Genomic DNA, 19,092 nt, shown 5'->3' with positions numbered 1-19,092 from the left:
CCCTTCTCACAAAGAGTGTGTGATCTCACTGACACTGTTTAAAACATATTTTCTGAACAACTAAATGAAATCTACTAAGCCAAGCCCTCGGTGATTGCTTCAAACCATATGATGGAGATTTCTTTAACTTACACTTTCACTTCACTACCTTGAGCACAAAAACTAGGAGTTTGAAGCATATATTCTTCTTCTAAACCATAATTCAAGAAAGCATTGTTGATATCCAACTAATGAAGTTCCCAATCCAGGTTAGCTACTAAAGAAAGGACTTTAATATAATTAATTTTGGCCACAGGAGTAAATGTCTCTTCACAGTCAACTTCATATACCTATGTGAACCCTTTTGCTACCAACTGAGCTTTGTATCTCTCCACTATACCATCTGACCTGTGTTTTACTGTGAACACCCATTTACATCCTACTGGTCCATTCTTTTGTAATGCATCAATCTCTTCTTTCATTGAATCTGTCCATTCAGGAAATAGAGCCTTTGTGACACTTTTAGGGATGAACACATTGTCAATGAATGAAAGAAAGGCACAAAAAGCAGGTGAGATATTTTTATATGAAATGTAATATGAAATAGGATGATTGGTGGTACACAACCTCACACCCTTCCTCTTGGCAATAGAGAAGTCTATATCATTAGTAGTAGAAATGTCAATGTTAATAGGACCAAGGGTGTCAATAGGAATAATGGTACCTGGTTGTAGCAGCTCTACCCCTAGAAAGTCCGATGATATTGGTTGCACGACATTAGGCTATTCCATGGCTCTTGAGCTTTGCTGATCCTTACGATGATAGAAGAAGACACTAAAGCAAAGAAGATCAAAAGAGGAGGAAGTAGAACTTGAGTTAGTTTCTCCTCAACCAAACTTTCCTCCTAAAGAGAAACGGAAAAGAAAGGGTTCAGATTCAAAAATGATACATCCATAAAGATATAATACTTATGGGAAACAAAACCAAAGCATTTAAAGCCTTTTTGGGTGTAAGGATCACCAAGAAAGATACACGGAATAGCCTTGGGGTCTATCTTACTGTTAGACAGTGTATGCCCTTATCTCCAATCAAATTGATGTATTGATGCATTTATTGTAAATGAATAAATGTACATAATTGTTTCATGTTATGATTGGTGTGTTTCTGTGTAATTACCCTTAAACTGGACACTTATGAGACTCATGTTAGTTTAGAATGTTTTCAGCTGTTGAATAGACTTGGGAGAGTTTATCCTGCCAAGGCTAACACTAATGTGCTGCTAAGAAGGTTGGGGCAGCCTACCTTAGTTGCCAAGGTTGAACCCGAAGCACATGTAATGTGTGTTTGTTTGAAACACTAAACCATACCAATTTCCCCTTGGAGACTAGTGGAAAAAATTGGAAAGTTACACCTGACCCCTAGACTCGATTATGGTACTGCATAGGGTGTTGGATTGGGCTATCTTTGATATGCCAATCAGTGAGATCCTTTGGAGGTCAAAACTTGGGTATGTTGGTGTAGTCTGAGAATTCACTCGAGTGGATGATCATAGTGACAGGATTAACCCCTTTGTTGGACAAAATGGTTGATCAGGAATGCACTCTCTCTAATGGAAACTAAAACTGTCGGCAGTCGATTTCAAACTTGTTTGAGATTTGTTTTGCAAAATATATTTATATGGTAATATATATATATATATATATTATGTTTTAAGAAAAAAATATTTGCAAAAAGGTTTTAATTCTTGGGACCCATCCGAGCAGAGAGTGTTGCACCTTGCAGCTAGGGGAGATGTCCTTCCTTGTTAAGCAGTGTTTGATCATTAAGGGCTGAGAAGTTAAGTGTAAGAGACCATTTAGGGATGTTTACCTGATGGGATATATCCAACTTAAGCCCATTGTCCTTGCTTCATAGGATGGCTGGACTCAAGGATCATTTAATGTAAATGTTGGGCCCATTAAGAGCCCATACTGATGGGAGGGGTTCACTGTACTTGATAGTGAATTCGGCCAGACCTTTTTTATAGGGGCTGGGCTGAACCCATATGGGCTTATGTAGGGTCATTGTTGGGGGCCTACGCCATACAAAGTGAACTAAATGGGCCAGTAACTACTTAGGGACGTGAATCACTTGCTTAATGGGCCTAAAGCCCTTGATTAATTAGATTAATCAAGAGGTCACATGACAGCTTAAACAGTCATGTGACTTGAGTGAATATGGGTTTGGATAAGGGTATGGAGGACCCATTAGGATAAAAAGATAAGTCTTATCCACTTAGAGAGTCTAAATCCAAATATAGATTTGGATAACCTCCTAACCAGATTAGGAGTGGTGCTCCTTAAGGTTTATAAATAGAGAGGGGGCAAACTGCTCCAATTATCCATCTGCTCCAATTAGGAGTGGTGCTCCTTTCTTGGACTGATATTGATCAGATCCTTCTCTGAATTTTGCAAGAAAATATCAGAGAAAAACTATGCTCACCTCCCTAGTTCGATCCAAGGTGTTGGATTGCAGTTTTGTTGAAAACTACGTTGTTGAACCGGCTTCTTCTCAAGCTACGCCATCTTCAGTGGAAGTTGGTTTTGCTATTCTCTTTGGACATGAACTACCACTTTGGGAGCTACATTTGTGGAATCCGTATCAGGTATACTTCTCCCTTTCTATTGGTTTCAAATCTGGTCCGATTTTGATGCAAGAACGATCCTAGAAAAGGCAGTTTTTCTAAAACTAGGAATACGATTCCCGAAAGGGTAAAAGAAAATTTTTGAAATTTCTCCCAACCATCTAGCATGGTTTGGCCATCTATATGATGGATTTCTCCTTCCTTAACTTAACATGGGTGGAGGACAAGTCATGAACAAAACATCAACAACCAAAGACACACATAGGGGAATAGTGAAGCCTTAGGAAACAAGAGTTGGTGTGGGGCCTTGTACTCTAACAACCAGGAAGGCATATGGTTGATAACATATGTAGTAGACAAAAAAACATCCATCCGAAAACTCTTGAGAACATGCATGTGTAATAACATGCACCGGGAATCTTAAAGAAAATGATGGTTCTTCCTTTCTACAACACCATTTTGTTGGAGGGGTTCTTGCACATGAACTTTGACGAAGAGTACCACAAGAAGTAAAACATCTGTCAAGTAACTATGGAAATACCCTTGCATTGTCTGACTGAAAGGATTGTTTTTCAGTTTGAAACTAGGTGAAAATCATACATTGAAAATCTTGCACAATCTTTGGTACTTTGCCTCTTGAATGCATTGGATAAACCCATGTGTAGCAGGAATAGTCATCAATAAATGTGATGAAATATTTATATCCAATCTTGGATGGAATAGTAGTAGGACCCAACACATTAGAATACACAATGTGAAAAGGAAAATCCAATCTTTTACGTCTCATTGGAAAAGAGCTTCTACAATGCTTACTTAACTGACATGTTTGACACTATAACTCAGACATTGACACAGACTTAAACAATTCAGGAAGCATAATTTTCAAAGACTCAAAAGAGAAATGACGAAGACAATTGTGCCACAAGTAGGCACGACTCATAAGGGGCTGACTTATAGACTCTACAGCCACAAGACTAGCTTTATTCTCTAGTATGTAGAGACCATCTGCCAAGTTTCCTCTACCAATCGTCCTCCTGGAGGCTAGATCCTGAAACACACAAGAATGAGGTACAAAGGTCACTAAACATTCAAGGTACGGGTGATGCTACTAATAGATAACAAGTTAATAGGTAAGTTAGGAACATAAAGTACATTTGAAATAGCAAAGTCGAACGCTAGAGAAATAGTACCTCGACCAGCTATGGAAGAGAAAGAACCATCAACAAGTCTCACCTTTTCTCTGCTAGAAAGAAGGGTATAGGACTGAAACAAAGAGGACTTACTAATCATGTGGTTGGAAGCTCCAAAATCGATAATCCATGGTGATTCCGAAGTTTGAGAGGAAACATGGAAAGTAGAGGCAGTGTAATGTAGACGCAAAGGAAGTCGAAGGGTGGACCCAAAATCCATTTGTTGAAGGGCCCTACCATATAGCTCCAAATGGTTAAGGAAAGCATTAATGAAATCTTCTGTAGAATCCAAACCAAATGAATACTCTTTAGATGTGTTCATAGAAGAACTAGTTTTTTGCTCCTAAGAAGCCACATTAGCAGAGACAAACTTCTTTTGACTAGTGGAATGATCTTGATACTGAGGATTTGGTTTCATGTTCTATTCCAGTGCTGATTTCTTACTCAGTTCTTGATCCCACTTTGGTTTTCCAACTAGATTCTAGAAACTTTCATGTGTATGTCTGGGTCACTAATAGTGAGTTCACCACAATTTATCTCTCTCATCCACTTTCCTTATATTGTATCAAGGCAAACACTTCACTGATGGAAGGAAGATCCTTACTACCTAATATTTGAACCCTATTAAGTTCATATACTGAATTCAGCCCAAGTAACAGGCAAACACACTGCTGAGAAATAGGGGCTTTATAGGCTTTAGAATCCTTATTACTTTCCCATTCAATGCTCTACTAATAGTCAAATTCCTTCCAAATGGAGGAGAGGGCAGAATAGTAGGTTGACAAGCTCCATTCCCCCATTTGCATGTAGAAGACACTGCTTGCATCTGATACATTCTAGCGTAATGTCTCTGTTCAAAGTATGTAGATTTCACCTGCTCCCAAATCTCATATGCTATCATTGCCCACATAAAGTTCTGTTTGATTGATGGGCCATTAGAACTACACCCTAGCTGCTTCCTTTCACACTGAGTTCCCAGAAAAATCACTATACACCAAACAATACCTTCCCAGTACCGATTGAGTACTTCCAGGTCTATACGAAAAGCTTCACAGCACCAGTCCACAGTGTTCACCACACTACAAGGTCATATGAGACCTACTGAGGATACTTTACACGTTATAGAGGGATCATACAATCCACAAGATATTTCTAATCTCCTTCACAACATCAGATTTAGATTTTTGGGTTTTCTTGGCACACAACTAAGAAGAAAATATAAAAAGAAAAAAAGAAGAGGGGGCCCTACGGTTGTCTCATATCAGATTTGTAAGCTATAGTTATCTTCCAATCCAAGAGAACAAGAAAAAAGGGAAAAGATAAAGTCTCGATTTGCTTTTCAGGACCCCACCTGCTCTGGTACCATATTATCAAAGTTAAAAAGAGAGAGAAGGAGAGAAGAGAAGAGGGAGATAAGAGAGAAGAAAGAATGAAAACCAAGAGTCAGGCTGGAGGCACCTTTATTAGAATATATACTTGGGCAAAAATACATCTAATAAAAGAACATAAAAAGGACAATAATTCCCTTACATACCACACATACAAAAATACACAACACCAATGTGGGGATAAACAACTTTTGGATCTCTTTCTTTGAAGAAAATCACTTGTCTTGATTCTTTCCAGGAAAGCTTCCCAACAAAAACCTCACAATCCTTGGTGGGTTAGGCTTACACTAAAGGAGGTGTCCAAATTCTGCTACCTTCCTTTGTAGGGTCCAGGAAAATCCCTCCAAGGATACCTAGAAGTGTCAAGGGTTATCCAATCCTCTGTATTTGATAGCCCTTCTCAAACCCAAATTCCATCCAAAACCAGAATTAGAGTTTGAAGTTACAAGGAAGGTGGACATAGGTTCATTTTTATAGTTAGAGATAGCAAACCGAGAAGGAAATTGGTCTTTCATAGGAGAATCCCCAACCCAAACCTATTCCCAAAAATTAATTAGGTTACTTGAGTGCAAATCATACCTTATCCAAGGAGAAAACAAAGGCAAATTCAATGCTATGATAGTAGTCAAATTCATTCCAAATGGAGGAGAGGGCAGAATAGTAAGTTGATAAAATCTATTCCCCCATTTTCATGTAGAAGACTCTACCTGCAACTCATACATTCTAGCGTAATGTCTCTGTTCAAAGTATGTAGATTTCACCTGCTCCCAAATCTCATATGCTATCATTGCCCACATAAAGTTCTGTTTGATTGATGGGCCATTAGAACTACACCCTAGCTGCTTCATTTCACACTGAGTTCCCAGAAAAATCACTATACACCAAACAATACCTTCCCAGTACCGATTGAGTACTTCCAGGTCTATACGAAAAGCTTCACAGCACCAGTCCACAGTGTTCACCACACAATAAGGTCATACGAGACCTATTGAGGATACTTTCCACGTTATAAAGGGATCATGCAATCCACAAGAGATTTCTAATTTCCTTCACAACATCAGATTTAGATTTCGGGGTTTTCTTGGCACACGACTAAGAAGAAAATATAAAAAGAAAAAAGAAAAGGAGGGGGCCCTACAGTTGTCTCAGATCAGATTTATAAGCTGTAGCTATCTTCCAAACCAAGAGAACAAGAAAAAAGGGAAAAGATAAAGTCTCGATCTGCTTTTCAGGGAAAAGAACGAGAGCCAAAAGTCAGGCTAGAGGCACCTTTATTAGAATATATACTAGGGCAACAATACATCTAATAAAAGAACATAAAAAGGACAACAATGCCCCTACATACCATACATAGAAAAATACACAACATCAATGTGGGGATAAATAAATTTTGGGTCTCTTCCTTGGAAGAAAATCACTTTGTGTTGATTCTTTCTAGGAAAGCTTCCCAACAAAAAATTCACAATCCTTGGTGTCAAGGTGCTATCCAAATTCTGCTATCTTCCTTTGTAGGGTTCAGGAAAATCCCTTCAAGGATACCCAGAAATGTCAAGGTGCTATCCAATTCTCTGTCCTTGATAGCCCTTCTCAAACCCAAATTCCATCCAAAACCAAAACTAGAGTTTGTAGGTACAAGGAAGGTGGACATAGGTTCATTTTTATAGTTAGAGATAGCAAACCGAGAAGGAAATTGGTCTTTCATAGGAGAATCCCCAACCCAAACCTGTTCCCAAAAATTAATGAGGTTACTTGAGTGCAAATCATACCTTATCCAAGGAGAAAACAATGGCAAATTAGCATGGATGTCTTTAAAGGGTGAGGCTCTTGTAGTCCTAGCAAGAATTCCAAGATCCAATCCATTTTTTACAAGCCCATGAATACTAGCCACTACCTTAGCCCATAACTTTTTCTGTAAGAAACCTCAACATCCACATTCCCTGTAAATCCAAGTTTCTCTTTCTAATATTCCCAATGCCAAGACCTCCAAACTTCTTACATCTTCTCACCACCTTCCAACTGACCCTATGGTCTCTTTTCATCTCTCTTGGCTCCCAAAGAAAGTCTCACTAACTTTTCCAACTTGCGAGACACCCCTACTAGAATCTTGAACACCGACAAAAGATAGACAAGCAAATTAGCTAGGGTGGACCTAATTAGTGTGATTCAATCTCTCTGGCAGATAATTTTTCCTCCAAGAAGAAAGTCTCTTCTCAATCTCTCCTCAACCAAATTCCAAAAACTACATTTCTTAGGATCATCTCTTAGAGGTAGACCTAGATAATTCAAAGGCCAATTTGAAATTGCACATCTTAAGGTGTCTGTACACTCTTGAGTCTCCCCTTCACCCATGTTAACTCCCACTATAAAACTTTGCTCTAAGTTCACCTCAAGGTTTGACATTTTCTCAAATTGTTGTATAGCAAGTTTCAAATTCTTTATCCAACATATGTCACCTCTATATAAATCAATTGTATCTGTAAATTGCAAATAAGTGTGATCTCCTCCCTACCTATTCTCCACCATCTTACCAAATTCGTTGAATCTACTCTAGAAATCAATCTATCCAATACATTTGCAACCAAAGTGAAGAAAAGGAGCTTCTTGTCTTATTCCTCTCAAAGTTAGAGAAAAGTCCGCCACTATTCCACTCACCAGTACCGAGTAGTGACAACTCCCAACACACGATCTCTAAACCCAAAGCTTACCATCACCTTTAGTAGAAAAAAACCAATCTATTTGATCATACGCTTTTTCTAGATCTAGTTCACATACCATTCCCTTATTCCTTGATTTTTTTGAAATCCTCTACATTATCATTTGAAATTAAAATTTGGTCCGCTATCTGTCTCCCTTTCACTAAAGCTCGTTGATTAGGTGCAATAATAGTAGGAGAATTTGTCTAATCCTAAGGAACAACACCTCTGAAATGATCTTGTACAAGCTATTAAACAAGCTAATTGGTCTAAAATCTCTAAAATGGATAGCATCTCCCTTCTTCGAAGCCAAGGCAATGAAAGTGGAATTCAAAAACTAGCAAGTCCTTTTCTAATACATCCCAACAATCCTGGTAAAATGCCATTATAAAATCATTCGGGCCTGATGCTTTTGATTCGTACATAGAAAACCCCACTTTCTTTATTTTCTTCAATTCAAATATTCTTTCTCACCACTCCCTATCCTTTGTTCCTAAACTCAACCAATCCAAACTTTCTAATCACACCCTACCATTTAATGGTCTTCTAGAGATAGATTTGAAATGATGCACATAAGCCCCTACGTTCTCATTCTGTTGGGACAAGGTTGACCCCTCAACTTCTAACCTTAAATAAATTTTTTTCTTCTTCTACCACTTGCCACAACATGAGAAAATTTGGTAGCCTTATCTCCCTCCTTAACTATTTGCACCCTGATTTTTGTCTCCAGCTAATTTCCTCCTTGTGCAGATAATCCTCTAGCAGTTTTCTCAATCTCCACCTTTGCTCCCTGACTCCTTCAAGAAATCCCCTTCCTTCCTTCAATTCCAATTTCTCAATTTTCTTAATCACATTTTTCGTTCTTTCTTCTAACCTTCCAAAATTCAAAAGGTTCTATTCCTTAATTTTATCCTTACAAGAATTGAAGCTTCTTGTGGATTCTCATTCTTCCCTATTTCAGTGAAGGATAACTAGGCATCCATCACTCATTAACTTCCTTAATGAATCCCGGATGGTAAAGATGTGATACTGTCCTTCAAATCTAATAATTAAACTTGATTACAACAACAAAAGAAAAAGAAAAAGAGGTGATTACAACAGAAGAAAGAAGAAGATGGAGAAGAAGAAGAGAAAGGAGAAGAAAGTTTGATGGTTTCCTCCTCTCTCTCTTAATCTTTTATTAAACTCACTTAGCTATGACTAATTACATCTCAGATGAGCATAGATGTCAATCTGGCCAAGTCATAGAGAGATATAGCAACTTTCCAAGCAGTCTTTGGAACACTCCCTTATCAGACAACAATTCACCATCAGTAGCAGAAACCTTGTGATTTAAGTCTATAGGGGTGGAGGCCAGTTTAGCACCAAGTTTACTAGTCTCTACAAGAAGATCAAGAACATACTTGCATTGAAAAATGAAGATACCATCATTAGATCTAGCAACTTCAATTCCTAAGAAATATCTGAGATCCCACAAATCTTTGATCTTAAACTTAGTGTTAAGAAACCTTTTGAACTTAACCACTTCTTGGGTGTCATTACCAATAACCACAATGTCATCAACATAAACAATCAAAAAGGTGAACAAGGAATTACTTCTCTTCACAAATAAAGTATGATCAGATTGAGTCTGTGTGTAACCAAAAGAAACAAGGGTAGCTCTAAATCTCTCAAACCAAGCTCTAGGAGAATGTTTGAGACTATAAAGGGACTTCTTCAATTTACACACCTTCCCTTGCATTTTCTTCCCATATAGTCCTAGAGGTAAAGACATATAGACCTCTTCATGTAGGTCTCCATTCAAAAAGGCATTTTTAACATCAAATTGATGAATGGGTCAACCAAAGGTAGCAGCTAGAGATAATAAAACTCGAACTGAAGTCATTTTAGTCATAGGAGAAAAGGTCTTAAGGTAATCAATACCATACATCTAAGTGTAGCCTTTAGCAACCAATCGAGCCTTAAACCTCTCAACAATACCATCATAATGATACTTGATAGTGAACACCCATTTACAACCAACTGGTTCCTTCCCCTCAGGTAGGTCCACAATATCCTAGGTATGGTTCTTATGCAAAGCATTTAGCTCAGTCATCATAGCATCCCTCTGTTCTGGTTTGGATAAGGCTTCTAGTATGGACTTGGGAATCACATGTGTAGAAATGGAGGCAAGGAAAGAATAATAGGTTGGGGAAAGAGGGCTATAGGACAATGTTTGGAAATACAATGTGTTGTACACTTCCGCTTGCCTTTGCAAAAGGAAATAGGATGGTCAAGGTCTGGGATGGTAGCAGATGGGTTAGAGGAAGGATGACCTATGACCTCAATAGTGATGGGAGGTGCATTATGCTCTGTTGAAGGAGTGCAAACAACTTTCCTATACTTGAGTTTTTGTCTTTGGTACCACTTTTGAACAATAGGATGTGAAGGAAACGTGGGAGGATGAGAGGGAGGAGGGGGAGCAGGAACATATGAAGGGGACATAATGGATGGTGCAACAGAAGTAGATGACTCCACAGAAGACTCAATAGGAACTGAAAGAGGAATAGCCGAGGACATAGCAAATGGATCCTCGGAATTCTCCCCCTTAGGAAAAGTACAAAAGAAAGGAATAAACTCAATAAATGTGATATCCCTTGTAGCGATTTAAAAGGTGCACCTAAGCACATAGGCGATGTGCATTTTAGGGTAAGCGCCTCACCCAAGTCCTAGGCACAGCCCTTTCAAAAGGCACACACTTGGTGTGCCTTGCGCCTTAGCCTAAGCGTGCACCTTTTGAAAATTTAATGCTTTTTTGCTTTTTCTGAATTTTCTAATATTATGTTTCATATTTTTTATTAATATTATGTCTTCAACTTATAGGCTCTTGCAATATTCGATTTTTGAGAATATATTTCAATGGCATTGTCTTAAATCTCCTTGGCAGAAGTCATCCAGAGGTAATGTTGGCTTATGTGGGGCTACATAGAGTTGACTAACCACTCAATCACTATGTAGTCCTCCTGGATCCATTTTTCATACTTAGGGTCTATCTCTGTAGGTTTCTCCTTACTGCTTGTGAGATACCCCAGTTTACCTCTACTACAAATATAAATCCATATAGATTGTGCTCGGGCTAGATAATTGGACCAACCCCGGATATCGGAATCTACTTCATTTCACTTCTAGATTGCTCCATTACTCAAAGAAAAAAAAAAAAACTGGTTTTTTCACTCTTTATGGACCTAACTGAGGTCGACTTAATACCAAAAAGTTCAAAAACTAGGGTTTCACTGCACCCAACTCAACGGAAAAAATAGAAAAAAGGAAGCCGCTCCTACCAGAGCTTCCCAACATTCTTCAAACCACAACCACCCCCTTTTGGTAATCAAAAGAGACCTCCCAAGCCCTAAGAGCCACATCCAATCTCCTTATCCTGTAACTTGAAATCTCTTTAGTTGGCTAGGGTTTTGTGTAGAAAAATAACATCTCCACTTCTTGGCACTATTGGACAGATCTAACTCTCCAAACTCTCTACTAACTAGGCAAATAGTCCTCTGAATGATCAAAAGCTTATCTTTCCATACACTCTTCTAATCGAAGGGTGTATGGTAAAAGAAAAGAGAAAAAAAGAAGAGGGAAAAACTGCTTTAATACCAAGATGTGAATCTATCCTTCAAATCTGCTAATTAAACCTGATTACAACAGTAACAGAAAAAGAAAAAGGAAAAGAGGTTATTATGACAGAAGAAAGAAGAAATGGAGAAGAAGAAGAGAAAGGAGAAGAGAGTTTGATGGTTTCCGCCTCTCTCTCTCTCTTAATGACTAATTACATCTCTTCCCTTAAGTGGGCGGCCAACACATAAATAACTTAAAAGAAAAACAAAACAAGTTAACAGGCCCATGAAAAGACCCATTAACACATAAAATGTAAACATGATGCTACTTAAAACATAAACAAGTACTAGGGCCCATTCGACCTAGTCTCTCTAAGGTACAACTACAGGCTTTCAAATTTGAATGGAGAAGGCCCAACATTCCTCAAACCACTATTGGCCAATGATCTAATGTTAGCCTTGGAAGTGCTCTAGAGGCTAAGTTCCCCCAATGCTCTCCCAGCCTGCCAAAAAGAGAAACCTATCCAACTTTTCATTGGAGATTGGACGAAGTTACTATGCAAAAGTGGGATCTCTTTAAGCACGAAGGCATCCACAAACTAGTTAAAATTTCTCATGCTTGTTGTCACTCTTTGTCTAGAGCTGTTGGTTTCTTTTGGAAATTTTTACATTGAAATAACCTCTTACACACCACGGTCCTTCCCAAAAACCCCTAATATCTCCCAATTCTTTCCACATTTGTTTCCTCTCTTTATAATCATTGGGACCATAGACATTTGTTAAAACCCATTCAAACCCATCCTCTACCTACCTAAATTTCAGATATACTAAGAATTTACCTATTAACTCCTCCATCCCTACTAGCAGATTACTTTTCCACAATGTCACTATATCCCTTGAAGATCTCCAAGAAGGGGCAACTATCCAATTAATCCCCCTAGCTCTCCAATCACTTGTGGCCCAATTAATCCCCCTTGCACCATTTGGATTGAATCTTTTAAGCACTTCTTTAATCAGTTCCCTTTTTCTTGTACTCCCCAATCCCCTCACATTCCAACTAATCAATCACATTCTAACCTTATCTCTTAGCCCCTTCCTACAGCTGATTTCTACTTAACCCCTTTCCTCTTGTCCCCTTTTACACCAAATTGTTTATCTCTGTTGTTAGATTTAAATTGTTTCTTATTCATGCTGTTACAATGCTGTCAACCTAGACTACTGTTAGCATGTTCTTTTCTTTATGTTTTAGGGTGTGCTGCTAGGGACCTACTTGCAATTTCTCTATTTTTTATTTTTGTTATAACAATAAAAGATATGCTGGGCATCACCAACACCTTTTCTTTTGACTCTCACATCCTTCCTCTTCTTCTTCTCCTCTCCTTTCTTCTCTTCTCTCTTTTCTTCCTCTTTTCTTGTAAGATTACATGGTATCAGAGGACAACTCTGGGCAATAAGAGTTTTGTTTTTTCCTTTGAGAAGTATCCACTCAACCCAGGCGTTAATTTTCTTGGACTGTGAAGACAAAAAAGCTAATCAGACTGATCAGAAATACCTCTTGTCGCTTCTTTAGGGTTCTTCCTTGGTCGTAGCACCAAGGTAACCCTAGTTGGTGGAGGCCGATATTGTGAAGCTTCTCTTTCTCCTTCAGCTGATGCTGTGAAGAGCTAAAATTTCCTTTTTTGACCTTCAGTTGATGCTGTGAAGGCCTGGTTGTGTTTTTTGCACTTTCGTACAAGTGCTGTATTAGGGGTGTGTGATCTCCTTTGTCCAGGTATGTGTTGTGTTTAAAATTGGTGTGTGAAGTGTGAAGTTTACAACAATATACTTCTTCTTCCTGGACTGTTTATGTGCTACAAGTAGCCCTCAAGTAGTGTGTGGTATTTTGTGTTCATCTCCTTGTCACGTGTGGAATATTGATTCCGGGGCCTCAAATTACATGATTGGGGCCTCCTTCGGTCAGTCTCCTAAACCTAGAACCATTGACAACCATATTATTACTACTAATGGTGATTTTCTACCTGTATATGGTTGTAGTGATAAACCTGACTCCGCCCCTATTGATGTGAATCATAAACTCTCAGCTAATTATGGAGAACTTTTGGCTGACAGGGGAGTGTTTCAAAGATTATTGGGGAAAGTTCTTTATCTATGTATGACTGGTCGAGACATTTCATACGTTGTGAGTGTAATCAGTTAGTTATTTGCTAAACATGGCCACATGAAGGTAAAAGCATATACAGAAGCTGATTGGGCAGGTAATGTGGATGATAGGAGTTCCATGTTAAGCTATTGTGCTATGGTAGTCAGGGATGTTGTTTCCTAGAGAAGTAAAAAGTAGTTAGTGGTCGCTAGATCTATAGCTGAGGTAGAGTATAATAACAAGCCACTGATGTTGTATTGTGATAACCAATCTGCTATTAACATTGCCCACAACCCAATTCAGCATAATAAAACTAAGCACATTGAGGTAGACAGACACTTTATGCGGGAGAGAGTGGCTTCAGGACAGTTGTGGCTTCCTTTCATTGCATTAGAAGAACAACTAGCAGATTTTCTGACTAAGGGAGTTCCGAAAGCAAAATGTCAACATTATGTAAGCAAGCTAGGCATGATTGACATCTACTCCGCTTGAGAGGGAGTGTAGTGAGAAAAGGCCGAAAGCAAAGCGTCAACATTATGTGTTAAGTTTATGTTCTTTTAGTTATGGGCCTCTTTTGTTTTGTTTTATTATTTCTTTAGTGTTGGCTGCCCCATTAAGGTTATACAGGGAATTGTACTTAGTATAGAATTAAGAGAAAAAAAAACATCTTGGGGGCCTAGAGAGAGGATTGAACTCTTTTCTTTTCTCTTCCCTTCTCTTTTTCTTCCACAAACCTCTGCTAAAACCTTTCTTCCTTTTTCCTTTTTTTTTTCTTTCTCTATATATTCTGAATTATTGCAAGTGCATTTCACAACTGTGTTTTTCAAATCATGAAATCTTGGAAGGTGATTGGGAGTGGACATGAGGCAAATGGGATATGCCTAAACTAAGTCAAGTATCACCTCATAGAACAAGTTTTGGTTCTAATGTGTCAGAGTCAGTCAGTCGCATTATGTTATGTCATCATTGTTATTAGACCTATATTTAATCAAATAAATAAAGTAAAACACATGGTTGATCAACCAACAAGATAAGTAATAGAGAAAAGAAGAAGAATACGAATAGAATAGGGATAACTATCTAATTTTAAGAGAGACACAACTGTCACCCCTATTTGTTTATATTCATAATGAAATAAAAATTACAAAATTACCCCTAATAAAACAATTTGAGAACAGAGACAAAAAAGAACTAAAAAGAGAGGAAAAAGACTAAAATAGCCCTACGAAGAACATTGTATTTTAACACTCCCACTCAAGTTAGAGTGTATATATCATACAACTCCAACTTGTTACAGATATATTTCATCTGAATACCACTCAATAGATTAACTAGTTATCTTACAAAGTGTCAATCCACCTCTATGTGTTTAGTCCTCTCATGATATACTAGATTAGAGGATATACGAATGGCTGCTTGGTTGTTACAAAATAGCTTAATGGGAGTTATGATTGATATTCCCATTTCTTATAACAGTTGTTTCAACCACACCAACTCACTTGTAGTGTGAGCCATGGCTTTGTACTCAGCCTCAGCACTACTCTTAGACACCAAATTCTACTTCTTGCTTTTCTAAGTAATCAAATTTCATGCCAAAAACGTGCAGTAACCAGTTGTTGATTTCTTGTTAGTAACTAAGCCCATTAAGTAATTGACCAAAAGACCCATTAAGGAAACATGCCAGCTTGGGCCTAGTACCTTTTGAGTTGTCTTGCCCATCCAACCCTAACTGGCTCTTAAGGATACCGAGACCATCTAGCCCACTTTTATCACCGAAAGAATACACATGTTTAACCCTTATACCTTTTTTAACTTTGTCCCTTGAAAATACCTTGTTGTCCCTAGGAGGAAGCATCCCTTGTTTGCCAACCAAATTCTACTTCTTGCTTTTCTAAGTAATCAAATTTCATGCCAAAAACGTGCAGTAACCAGTTGTTGATTTCTGGTTAGTAACTAAGCCCATTAAGTAATTGACCAAAAGACCCATTAAGGAAACATGCCAGCTTGGGCCTAGTACCTTTTGAGTTGTCTTGCCCATCCAATCCTAACTGGCTCTTAAGGATACCGAGACCATCTAGCCCACTTTTATCACCGAAAGAATACACATGTTTAACCCTTATACCTTTTTTAACTTTGTCCCTAGGAGGAAGCATCCCTTGTTTGCCAACCAACAAACTACTTTCCAATTTCGATGAACTCTTTTCAGGACCCAAGGTAGGAGATTGTTCATCTTCCGAGATTGGCACTTCCTTTCCGCTTCTTTTTCCTCCCATTCTCTTTCTACCACCGATAAACCCCTTAGCCAACTCATCATCTTCAACCTTGGAGTAGCCCTTCCACAACAACCCAGACCTTCCTCTATTGATCTTCAATCCATAGGTCACAATAGTGAGGGAGGCACTTCAATTTCACTCCAGTTAATATGGTCTTCACTGCATACAAGTCATTGAAGCAGTAATCCTTTAGAAATCCACCTATCACATTCAAAAATTTCTTAATCAAATCCCCTTTCCCTTGGTTGTCAAATTTACCTCAATAGATTTTGCCCATGGAACATAATTTGTACCATTAAGTTTCATCGACGCCATTTGGACAGCCATGAAATCAGGTTGCACCATCACACTTGTTTTGGATTCAATGCCAAAAGTTATTTCTGCAACACACTCCCATGTAGAAAGCCTTCCAAAGTCAACAAGAGCACACAATTGACTTAACTATTAATTTGGAAACATCAGCAACATAGCCGCAACCCCTTAATCCGGAACATCAACACAAGAAACCCTTCTACAAGTCAACCAACCTCACCATTCATAGAAACTAACCCACCAAGCATAGACAACGGTCATCTGATCTGCACATTCACAGTCCCTCTTTGAACTGACAAATAGAGGGAGTCTAATACACCACCAAAAAACTAATTGACAATGCAACTTAAGGCATGGAAGCCTCCTAACCCTCTAGGTGATCAATCCTTTTTTGTTTTATACCTTCCTTTCACATTTTATTAACAAAAAACTTCAACCGATGTTGTCTCAAGCATCCTTCACAGCTGCAATCGAGCAAGTCGACCAACTATGCTGTAGGCAATCAGTCTTTTTTGGTTTTTCACCTTCCTTTCACATTTTTATAACAGAAGATTAAACCGATGTTGTCTCAAGTGTCCTTCACAAATGCAATCGAGTAGGTCAACCAACTATGCTCTGATACCATGTTATCATACCTATATTTAATCAAATAAATAAAGGAAAACACCTGGTCGATTAACTAGGAAAAGAAGTAATAGAGAAGAAGAGAAGAAGAAAAAGAATACGAAGAGAATAGGGCTAACAATTTGTTAAGAGAGATAGAACTACCACCCCTATTTGTTTATTTTCATAATGAAACAAAATTACAGAATAACCCCTGATAAAATAATTTGAGAATTCATAATCAAGTAAAAATTACAAAATTACCCCTAATAAAATAATTTGAGAACAAAGACAATATAGAACTAAAAAGTGAGAGGGAAAAGACTAAAATAACCTACAAAGAACAATGTATTTTAACAATTATCTTTTGGGTTGTGTTTTTTTTGTTCGTTGAGTCTTTTCTTTCCAGAACTCAAATTTATGTCTTTAATGACTATGAACATGAACATAGAAAGTGCACCAAAAAGTTCGAAGAGGAAGAGAAAAGAGATCATCATCCAAAAATAGGAAGCTAAAGGGGATTTTGAAACCTAGAACCTGAGAAGGCATATGGTTTATCAAATATATAGCTAGAAGAACAACATCCCCCCAAAATTTAACTAGAACATGAGATGCAAAGAAGAGGCTTCTAGTAACCTCAACAACATGACGGATCTTCTTTTCCACCACTTCATTCTATTTTGAAGTGTAGGAACAAGAACTCTGATGAATAACAATAAAGATATCAAAGTAGGACGAAAGGTTCTTCTCAAAATATTCATTACCATTATTAGATCGGAATAAGTTCATGAAATTTCTGCACAATAGTTGGTACTTCATTCTGGGATCTCATAAGGTAAATCTAAGTATAGCAAGAAAAATCATCAATGAAAAAGATAAAATACTTGTAACCACCCATAGTAGATAAATGATATGGCCCCTACATATCAGAGTGCACAATATGGAATGGAGAAACCGATTTTTTATTACTCATTGAATAAGAATGCCTACAATGTTTTGCAAGTTCATATGACTCACAATGAAGACTTGATAAAGATATTCCCTTGAACATTTATGGAAACAAATGACTCAAAACAGAAAAAGACAAATGACCAAATCTTAAAAGACATAACATGACTCTATCAATTGACTCTGATGAAACAAACTCCAAAGCTATTCCACTACGTGGTCCAATACTTCTATCAGGTGTATCCAACAAGTATATTTCGTTCACCTCATGGCCACTCCTAATCATCCTTTGAGATTTCAAGTCTTGAAAGCACAATGAGTAAGGAAGAAAGTCATGCTGCAATTCATTCATTTAGTCAAGCTACTAACATATAAAAGGTTTGTGCTAAGTTTGGGAATAAGAAGAACAAAGGATAAAACAAGGGAGTCAAAGGCTTTGATATCCCCTTGCTAGAGATGGGAGCAAGGGATATCTTCTCTCTACCAAAGAGAAGCAAATATAAACAAAAAAGGTTAGATGATGGTCATATTGTCTGATGAACTAAAATCAATAACCTAAGGGATTTTACGATTACTTGAAACAGTAGCATGATTTGTAGAAGCACAAATGCCTGATTAATTAATATCCTATACCTTTCAAACTCTGCCTTCACTACTGCCAATTGCTCCATAGTAGACTTCTCCCCACTTTCTCTATTTATGCCTTTAGGTAAAGTATAGCAACATTTGCATTCTTGGGCTTCTAGTTTGACCATTCTTCTTAGAGTTGTTATTCTGAAACCTTTCAAGGAGAAGATCTGGATGTAGTTTCCAGTTGGTGTCCTTAATATGTTTCAGTTTCTTGTAGTATAACACATATCACCTATTTCTTCTCAATCGACCCCTTTGGCTTTATCCCAACATGTGCAAAATGCTCTGGAGGTGGTTCCTATAATTGTACTCTCCCATACAACTTCTCACCATATAATATGCTTGAGCAAGGGTTACTTTTGTAGAGAAAATAAAGAGTAGTTTTGTAATTCTACTATATTATTCTTTCTTGTATTGTAATAGGCATGTACATTCAACTCTTTTATTTTTTTTGTAAGGACAATCTTGTCCGTTCACTTAAGTTTAATATAAATACATCTTTTCTAGGTTGGTTCAATCAGATTGATCGACCCTAACAAATCTGAACTTGTGTTTCTCTTCTAGCTCTTTCAACTTCTCACGAACTAACATGGTATCAGAGCAAGCTGCTTTCTGATCCATTTCTCTTCTTTCTTGATTAGTTTGAGAGCTATCATCATTGCCGATTGGTTTTGGATTGTTTTGATCTTTCCAAGGACCATTTCTTTGTGTTTTATG

The 19,092-nt window shown here is 37.8% G+C and overlaps 1 protein-coding gene across 5 annotated transcripts in view; it reads right to left on the bottom strand.

Annotated features, from left to right (window-relative positions):
- LOC104585894 (protein SEMI-ROLLED LEAF 2-like) overlaps window positions 1-19,092 on the bottom strand; it is a 132,022-nt gene that overhangs the window by 65,811 nt on the left and 47,119 nt on the right. Inside the window, exon 1 of one of the 5 annotated variants that reach the window (XM_088899197.1) lies at window positions 704-793. The exons of the other annotated variants lie outside the window; for them this stretch is intronic. The gene's annotated coding sequence lies outside the window, so the exon portion shown is untranslated. Of the gene's footprint in view, window positions 1-703; window positions 794-19,092 lie in introns of those variants that run through there. 5 annotated transcript variants of the gene reach the window in all.

Source organism: Nelumbo nucifera, chromosome 2, assembly GCF_055504915.1.
Source record: "Nelumbo nucifera cultivar China Antique chromosome 2, China Antique-T2T, whole genome shotgun sequence".
Taxonomy (NCBI): Eukaryota; Viridiplantae; Streptophyta; class Magnoliopsida; order Proteales; family Nelumbonaceae; genus Nelumbo; species Nelumbo nucifera.
The sequence above is the reverse complement of the archived record's forward strand: the minus strand, read 5'-3'. Positions and strand labels throughout refer to the sequence as shown.